Genomic DNA, 9,519 nt, shown 5'->3' on the forward strand with positions numbered 1-9,519 from the left:
GTGGGACTGTAACCAGACAGAACACCTCCATGAGGTCAAAGGTCATCTCTAGCCAAAAAAGTTTGCCACAAAGGAGCACTTAAAGTGCTTGAATTGGTGCCAGGCAAGTATTAAGCACCCAGCAGGTGTGAGCTAGAGTTACCCTTATTTTCAATTCCTGAGGATTGTATTGATGGTAAGATCAGGAATCGAGAGTTTTGTAACTAAGAAACCATAAACAGTGCAGAAAGAGAGAGTATGGTGGTGCCTAGAGGGAAAAGGGCCTGGGAGAGAATGGACGAAGTCCTCGCCTTCATTCAACAACCACTTTTTAAATAACTGCCAGCCTTGAATGGTGGAGAGCCTGTGCAACAAAGAATTACCCAGTCCCACATTAGTCGCATTGGGTTTGAGAAGCCTGCCTGAGAGGCTCTGACTACGTTCAGGAACAGCAGTGACATTATAAAGGTGCCACGATGAAAAGGAGAGAAAGCTTATCCCACCACTTACGAAGTCATTTTAACAGAAAATGGAACCTGAATCTGACCAAGCCTCTTGAAATGTATATGCAGACTAGATGCGTTATGATATTAAAGAAGTGTTGCTAATTTGGTGAATTGTCTTGCAATTACTATTTTAAAAGTAGTTCTTATCTATTAGAACTATATGTTGAAATGTTCACAGATGAAATAATATGTCAAATTTGCGTCAGAACGATACAGGTGAGGAACTGTGTGAAACCAGATTAGGCCATGAATTGATCATTGTTGAAGCTGGGCAGAGGGCACATGGGGAGTTATTATTCTCTCTCCTTTTATACATGTTTAAATTCTCCCATACGAAAACATTTTTTAAAGAAATATTATGCAAATATCTGTTTCTATGAGAATTTCGTATTTTTCAGAAAGAGAGAAAATGGCCTTCTCTCCTTTCCTATAGTCCCTCATCTCTCCAAATGACCTGATCACGTGCGACATGCTTAGAAATGTGAGCCCCATCAAACAGAAAAGAAAGCATGCCCAGAATTTGCTCACCGGTTGTTAAGTGCTAAATAAATAGAAACCAACCCTTTGCTTGTGAAGAGAGAGTAGCTGGGAGGGGCCCTTGGTAACGTAGCCCAAGGAGGAATTGATCCCCCAAAGGCTGACCCAGCACTGGGCACAGGGTGAGCCATCGCCTCTGCCACCCATGAGAAAGAGAACACGTGGCTCCCTGACCTTTGGATCCCCAGCACCTGGCACTGTGCCCGGCAAATAGTGGGTACTCTACCAATGTTTTTTAAAGGCTGGGTGGAGGTTGATGTAATGGGTTTAGATTTTTAAAGAAAATGAATGAAATGGCTTACAGAGCTTTAGCGATGTTTTCCAGTCCTCCTCAGGTATCTTTGTTGCGGATCCGCCACAACTAAAAAGTGACATCACCACGTCACCGAGGCAGAGGAAGGGGCTCCCTGAATTAGCAAGAACTTTCAGGCAGGTGCTGGGCTGAAGCTGTCAACTGCTGCTTTGCCAAAGAAATCTTATACTTAAATAGCTACTCCTCACGAGCCCACTCAAGTGCGACAGGTTACTTTTAACCTTCATCACGGCCCTCAAGTCAGAGTGTGGAGGGCCTCGCCCACAGTGTTGAGTCAAACCCAAGCCCCCTCCACCCTCCCCACCTTGCAGCCTACAGATCACCTGTGCAGCATCGATCTTATGCTAAGTGTTCCTATAAAACACACACACAAATAAATAGAGTGAGAGGGAACTTTTGGAGGAGATGAGCATGTTTATGTTACATAGAATTTTTAAAGTTGCTGTTCTTCCTATAGGTCCAGCAGCTTTCTTGATGACCTCAAGGAAATAAGAAATTGTATGGCCCTTCATGCACATTGCTATATTATCTCCAGAAATTTTCCAGTTTTACCAGAATCCGATAAAACTGAAAATGTCCCCTTGCCAATCTGAGCAGGTAAGAGTATTTATGAATTGAACATGCACTTCTTTGACTTGCCATGAATTTGAATGATTCCTCATATATTTATTGGCTAGTAATATTTCTTTCTTTGTCAATTGCATTTTTTTGCCTATTTCCTACATTAAGAATAATAACACTTTAACTTACTAAGTGGAAGTGTTTTTCCCAGCATGTCATTTGCTTCTTAATTTTGCTTATTACATGTTCTGATATATGGAATTTAAAAGTTTTCCATCTATGCAAATCTATTCCTTATGGTTTCTTCATTTACGCTTGGGGAGTCTTCCAACTCAAAGATTATACAGTAATTGTGTATATTTTCTTCTAGTCATTTTCACGTTCTATTTGCTTTATATCTCACATTTACATTTTAAGTCTCTAATCCGTATTGGATTTATATCAGTTTATGTTCCAAGTAAAGTGAAGATTGGGTTGTGCTTTGCGTTTTAAGGGTTGGCTTTGTATGGTGAACCATGGCCATCTTCATTTTTGAAGTTATTCTGTGTCCAAGAGATTTGGTTCCCTTAGTAATTTTTAAGTACAGAATTTTTTGGCACACCCTCTTCAGTGGAGTAATAAAATGTTCTCATTATGAAAGGAATTCAAGCAATTACAGCCAAAGCCTTTTTACTAGTGTCTCTGACCAGGTACATTTCAGGGTAAAGAACATTAACTTTCCGTCAGCGGCCTGCTGCTGTCCCCTGGGGCTTCTGTGAGTGAGTCCTTCAAAGGGCTGCAAAGAGTTGAACATGGTGTTTTACCAGCAGCATCTGTAAAGGCATGTTGCTACAACTCCCCGGAAAGGTCAATCCCCCGAGGGTGCACAGGTTTGTCCAAGAGCTTAGAATTCGTACAGGAAAGCTGCTCAACCAAAGGAAAGCATGATTCTCTGAGGAGTTAGACGTGTTTAGCTGACCTGACCAAAGATTTCCAGCAACCTACTGTCTACACAGCAAAGCCACGGAGCAGGAAAAACCCCTCCCCCAACAAGTATGGAACCACATAAAGAACATCAACTTGAATGTCTGAACACCTTCCTCCATCACTGATGGTTCAACCTTGGGTAAATCACTTAATGAGTGTGTTTCCTCTTCTAAAATGGGTGAGCTCAAAGATTTGTTGCAAGAACTAAATGAGAAAATCCATGTGAATGTCCTGTGTAAACTGTAAAGCTCTGGTCAAATATTGGTAGTGATTAATGAGCTTATGCTTGAACTTATAATATTCTACTTTTCTTGCAATGGATGAAAAGGTGGTGCTGGCTGTACTGATCTGGCCGTACTGATCTGGCCGACCCATCCTGGAAGAGCTCTCTCTCTCTCTCTCTCTCTCTCTCTCTCCCCTCTCCCTCCCACTCTCTATAAAAAATCAATGGAAAAATATTCTCAGTGAAGAATAAAAATAGAAAACCACTCTCACTCGTGACCGCCCCGCTCCCTCCCCTCTCCCTCCCACTCTCTATAAAAAATCAATGGAAAAATATTCTCAGTGAAGAATAAAAATAGAAAACCACTCTCACTCGTGACCGCCCCAGCCCACCCTCCCCAATCATTCTGGGCCATTCCCTTCCTCTCTGCCCCGTCTCCAGGTTCATCAGCCACCTTCCAGTTCTTTGTCACCTTCCAGTTCGTTGCTTAGAAGACTTGCTTAGCCTCCGGGGTCTTCTCACATATCAGTTCCCTCAGCCCATCACTTCCCTTATCCCAGCCGAATAAAGACCTAAAGGATGGGAGTGTTACATTTCTACAGTAGGTTTCAGCTCACAAAAAGGAGATTCACTTTTTCCATGAATTCTTACACTAAAACATAGTGAAGTGGGCAGAGCAGAGATCACTATTCTCTGAACAGATGAGAAAGCTGAAAAGTCATCATCTTTCCCAAACTCATGGGGCTGACAAGTATAAAACCAGATCATCTGCCTCCAAGTTCACAGCTCTTTGCACTATTTCCACTTAGCATGTAGGTTTGTGTACCTACTACGTAACAAATAAATGAGGTCATGAGGGAGATGTAAAACACAATTCCTGACCTAAGAGAGTCAAACACTTGCACCTATAAAACAATTTGAGACTGTTCCCACCATCAGAACATGCTGAGCTGACAGACTAGGAACTTGGGGTCAGAGGAGAGCGTGTAGGCGTACAGCCAGGAGAAGCTGGTACAGAAGGTGAATTTGAGCTCTACAGACCAGTCCTGAGACCCTGTCCATGCGGAGGAGGAGACTTGAGTTCACTGTGTCCCCTCTGAGCTCATCTCCTTGACTTTTGCTGATGAAGACATTTCAGAACAAATCAACAACAAGCTGTACATGCGAATATCTGATACTGTTACAACTCAAAGAACTCTTCTTACCCAGTTATTCCAGGATGAGTCTGGCGTCCTCTTGTTTCTTTCTACTGCTCTGCCATTTTTTATCTACAGCATTCAGTTCCTATTGACTCAGTGGCACACAACAGTTTTCTTCTCCTTGTGTGGCCTTGGCACCCTTATCAAAGATGATTTGACCATATACAGAGGGCTTATTTCTGGCCTGTCTTTTTTTGTTCCATTGTTCTATATGTCTATCTCTATGCCAGTAGCACACCATTTTAATAACTGAGCTTTGTAATATGTTTTAAAATCAGAAAAATATAAGACTTCCAACTTTGCTCTTCTTTTTTTCAAGATTATTTTGCCTATTTAGGGTGCCTTGAAATTCCAAATGGATTTTAGAATGGATTTTTCTATTTTGGTAAAAAAAAAAAATAATAATAATAATTGGAATGTTGATAGGGATTGCATTGAATCTGTAGATTACTTTGGGTATTACTGACATCTTACTAATAAGTCTTCCAATCCATAAACATGGGATGTCTTTCCATTAATTTGCGTCTTTAGTTATGTTTTATAGTTTTCAGTGTGAACATGTTTTAAATTTTAAACACAAAAATTCCAAGTGGCCACTCACAATAAAATAATTTAAGTTCTTTTACTTTAACTTTATGATCACTGAGCTATTGTTATTTACTTTGAATCTCTGTTTAAATGCCGGGATTATTCCTCAAGAGCTGGAGACAGAAAGTGCTCTAGAAGACAACTTGAACCACAACCAATTCACTCCCAAAATAAATGAGCTCTGCATATATAGAGAATAAGTGGAGAATTCTCCAAATCAACTTCTATGTAGAATACTTTAAAACTAACGAATAATTAAAATGTGCTCATCTGGACTGTATGTGCATGTGATTAAATCTCAACAGTAACTGCAGCAATGGTTCAGAATTTAGACCAGCATCAAGATTTTTTTTGGGGGGGGGAGGGGGCGGGGAGGAGTATTTTATCACTAATTTTGCTTAGTGATCTTTGCAATAACAACAAATAGACTGATATTATTACCATTATCTTTCAATTTTCAGAAAATGCATGGCTTAATTTCCTGTACATGGGGAGGACTTCTCCCACCACCACCTTTAGTTCTCGCCTGGTATTGGGTCTCAAGGAGTTTGAGTTTGGAAGCTCACAGGCTACTTAGCATTAAGGACTTGGTGGGTTATCTTGCACCCTTCAGCATCAGGCTCCTTTGCTTCTACAGTCCCTGCCACTCTCCACTCTCCACTCTCCTGGCTTCTGCTTACCTAACCTGACCATCTTTTCAGCTTCTACCCCTACTATGAACCACTGACCGAATCTATTGTCTTGCCTTCCAGCCACCAAGAGAGGATCCAGTAGTAAAGCACTTGGTGCCAGGCCCCATCACAGGCCGTTAGCCAGTCTGTAGGTTCATGGCTACGGTGCCAGTCTCCAGTCCTGTGCAGTCTCCAAAGGCCAGCAAGTGGCAGGGCCATTTGCTCAGCTCCTCTTGGGGGAAAGGAGGGAGGGAGCCTGGGCCAGGTGGGCATGCAAATTGGTTCCTCTCAAAAACACTTCCCTTTCTCCTGTGTTTCTTTTTTCTTCCCTTTCCCCATTTTCATCTCTCTGACAGTCTCTGTAAAAATACAGATATGAAGCTTCAGAAATGTATATTCACTGCCTGCTCTGTAAACATAATAAATTCTTTTCTCGATAGGATGGGGGCTCTTATGCTTAACTAAAAGCAGATGAGAGAATTGGTTAACCTAACTTGCCGTCTTTCAAACCATTTCAGGTTGACTTTTGATCTTTATCCAATTATTATATCAAGTTTTTAAATCTAATCCTGTACCCATTTATGAAAAATTTTCTGCTCTCCCCCTCCCCCCCAAAGTCATTATTTGTGAAACTTACTAAATAGTCTCTTTCAGAGTACACAGTAAACTTGCAGGGTGCTGAATTTGGGGCAAGAAGTGTTGGAATTTACTACTCAAAGCCCCTCTGTGCGTTACTCATCATCTAACATTTTAACAGCTGCTGTCTTTTCATTTTTGCTCCCCCATTTTTTACTCTGATTTCTCTCCAGGTTGTGGATGTCCCACAGCAGATACAGGAGGGAGGAGAGACCATATTCATTAAACACAATAAAGAAGAGCAGTGGGGAGATTGTCTGCCCTTCTCACATAGCAGGTAGATGGTACTGCCTTGATCAGTGTATGTTCCAGCCCTCCTATTTTTTTCTGGAAAGAACATAAAATTTAACAAGAAGGTTTATAAGAATTGGTTTTAAAAACATAACCCTACCTCCCTAAGATTAATTTCAAGTTTCATTTATCTCCTCCCACGTGCATAAGAATTTTTGCCTAGCTACGATTCTAACCAGGGACACGTTGCTCTTTTATTCCCAGCTGCAGGCAGACAGGAAATTGCTATCGTGGCTGCAGGAAGGTAGCCAAATGCTCCTCTGGTCCTTTGTGCAATCTAGCCCCACGCCCACCCTGTCTAGCAGGTCACAAATGCTAACCACTAAAGTAGGGCCAAACCTTTAGGAGTTCCCAACCTAAAGAGCGACATGACAGTACACAGCCGTTCTCCCAAATGGCCACTGCCCATTCTTTCACCTTTTCCTTTAATCTGTCCAAAGCAGTAAGGACAGAAGAGACTCAGTCAGCCAGGAGTCATGGCCCTCTGAAGGTCCTGCACTCCTTCCTTCCTGTCACGCAGGAGGTGGTTCTAAGGACAGAGAGGCTCTCCCTAACTGGGTTGGCTGCATGGAAACTTCTTTTTCTGATCCCAGAGCCTCCACCCACTCTGCAAAGTAAATGTTTTCCTCATTTCTAAATAGTCTCTTTCACAGTACACCCAAAGCCCAGCTTTCCCTTTTCCACATTCTGGTCCTTCCCTCCCTCCCTGGAATGCCTCCCTCCCCTTCTCCTTTCCTCCTTTCCCAATACGCCTCCTGCAGCCCTTGGGAGAGCAGCTTATCTTTCCCCTCTAGAAATGGGGTTCTGCGCACAGAGCACCCACCTTCGGTGGAGTGCAGAGGTTAAACCCAACTACCCACAGGGGCCAAGAAGTACAGAGGTTTCTTCCAACTCTGTTTGCATATTAAGTACACAGGATCATTCTTACTTTTAAAAAGAAATACGCTCTACCTTGTTCCTCCTGGAAACACATGGCAGTCAGGCAACCTTTCATTTTCAGTGTTGACAGAGACAGGGACATGTTAGGGTAGGTTTCATTTTCCTCCTAATTCCCCTCTAATAAAAGTAACAGTGTGAGAGAGGAGCTGAAATGACAATAGACAATGTCAGTAAATGTTGGAGAACTTTCTGAACAAACAGGGACAGACAGTGCCAAGGCGGCTACTCCCCAGCCAGCATTTGCCAAATAGAACATTGGCCCAGCGTGGGGAGATCTTGACATTTTAGGCAGGTATCCGGATATTTTTGTGAAAAATCATGTTTTTAAGAAATGTTGACGGCTAATTCAAAAGAATTGAAAACGTTCCAAAGATTAAAGTAGACAAGTTTTGCAAGAACCAAGAGGATTGCGGGGTGCAGTCTGTGGCACTGTAAATTCTAACAGGCTCTTTCTTATTTCATTGTACTTGCTCAATTTACAACTGTCAGTTCCATAACTATGCCCTTTACAGAGAACAGTAACCTGTTCCTGTATTCATTCTCGATATTTGTGGTAATAGCTTTGTCTTCTAGTCTGGCTCCACAATACTGCTAATAGTGCCTCAAGGTCAAATTACTCTCCTTTTCTTCTCCTTCTCCCCTACAAAAGGAGGTAAGACATAGAGTTTTTAGAACCAAAGATTGGAGTCAAATTAATTTAGAGATTAAATTATAGTAGTGTTACAGTTTCCTTGAGTGGTTAAAAATTTCAGCAAGAATCTTACTGCAAGTCCTTGCTCAGAAGAGAACTGATCAGCATGTACCCACACACATGAAAACATTACTGTGCTGAAAACCGAAATCACAGTGAGTCACTTCTAACACTGCCATGTACCTCCCTTAAGCCTGAGAATTTTCCCCACTTCTGAACTCCAACCATTTGGAGCCCTCCCCCTATCAGCAGTTATTCAGCATTTTTATCATTACTGCATGCATGCCGCCTTCACTGTAAGAGCAGGGACTGTATCTCCATTGCAGCACCAGGTCTGGCACAGTGCCTCGCCTCTAGCTGACAAAGCAAGAGTTATTGTGTAAATTATCATCATCCAGATAATAGCTACCATTTCCAGATCACTTACTATGTGCTAAGTAGTTCACCTAAATCAGTGGTTCTCAACCTTCTGGCCCTTTAAATACAGTTCCTCATGTTGTGACCCAACCATAAAATTATTTGCGTTGCTACTTAATAACTGTAATGTTGCTACTGTTATGAATCGTCATGTAAATATCTGATATGCAGGATGGTCTTAGGCGACCCCTGTGAAAGGGTGGTTCGACCGCCAAAGGGGACACGACCCACAGGTTGAGAACCACTGACCTAAATGATCCCGGAGGCTTTCCCAGGTCAGACTATCCAATCCAAAGCAGCACCAGTCACCACTAGCACACCTTATTTTATTCCTCTGAATAGGATGTCTGCTACCTAATATATTTTTATTTAATTATGTCTCCCCCCACTAGAATGAAAGCTCCAAGAGAACAGTCATCTTGTCTACGTCATGCTTGGACAGAAGATCACAATAAGTATGTTTTAAATTTTACATTTAGGTTTCAGAATAATTGTATTATTTTATAGTTCATAATGAGCTCTGGGAACGGGGCGTGGATAAAAATGAAAACTTTCAGTCACATTCCCTCAAGCACTAACATTGGTGGGAGAATTTCTGCTGCAATCAGAAAGCCACTTCCTCTGACGTAAGGTCCTCCACACATCTGGATCTTGCCACATCCTCCGATATGACACTATTCATGATGGCTAGGCGGGATGAAGCTGCCCGATTCCAGACGCTCGCACCGTCAGAGCCGGGAGTGCAGGTCGTACGTGGTGGGTGGGTGGGCAGGCCCTCCTGCGTGAATTCTGCGGCTCCGGGGTCCTGGGGCGGCTGTGGGATTCTCCGGGCTGGGGCCCATTCCTACTGTGCTGCGCTTTTTCACCTCCAAAGCGCACACACACTGCGGGGTCTAATGCTGCACCCCCCGAGCCTGTCTGGGGCGACCTCACCTAAAGGGACACGCACGCCAGCGCCCACTGGCTCCAGGGATTAAGAGAGGTGGCGGCGAACTGGCGAAC

This window comes from Myotis davidii, unplaced genomic scaffold, assembly GCF_000327345.1.
Source record: "Myotis davidii unplaced genomic scaffold, ASM32734v1 scaffold580, whole genome shotgun sequence".
Taxonomy (NCBI): Eukaryota; Metazoa; Chordata; class Mammalia; order Chiroptera; family Vespertilionidae; genus Myotis; species Myotis davidii.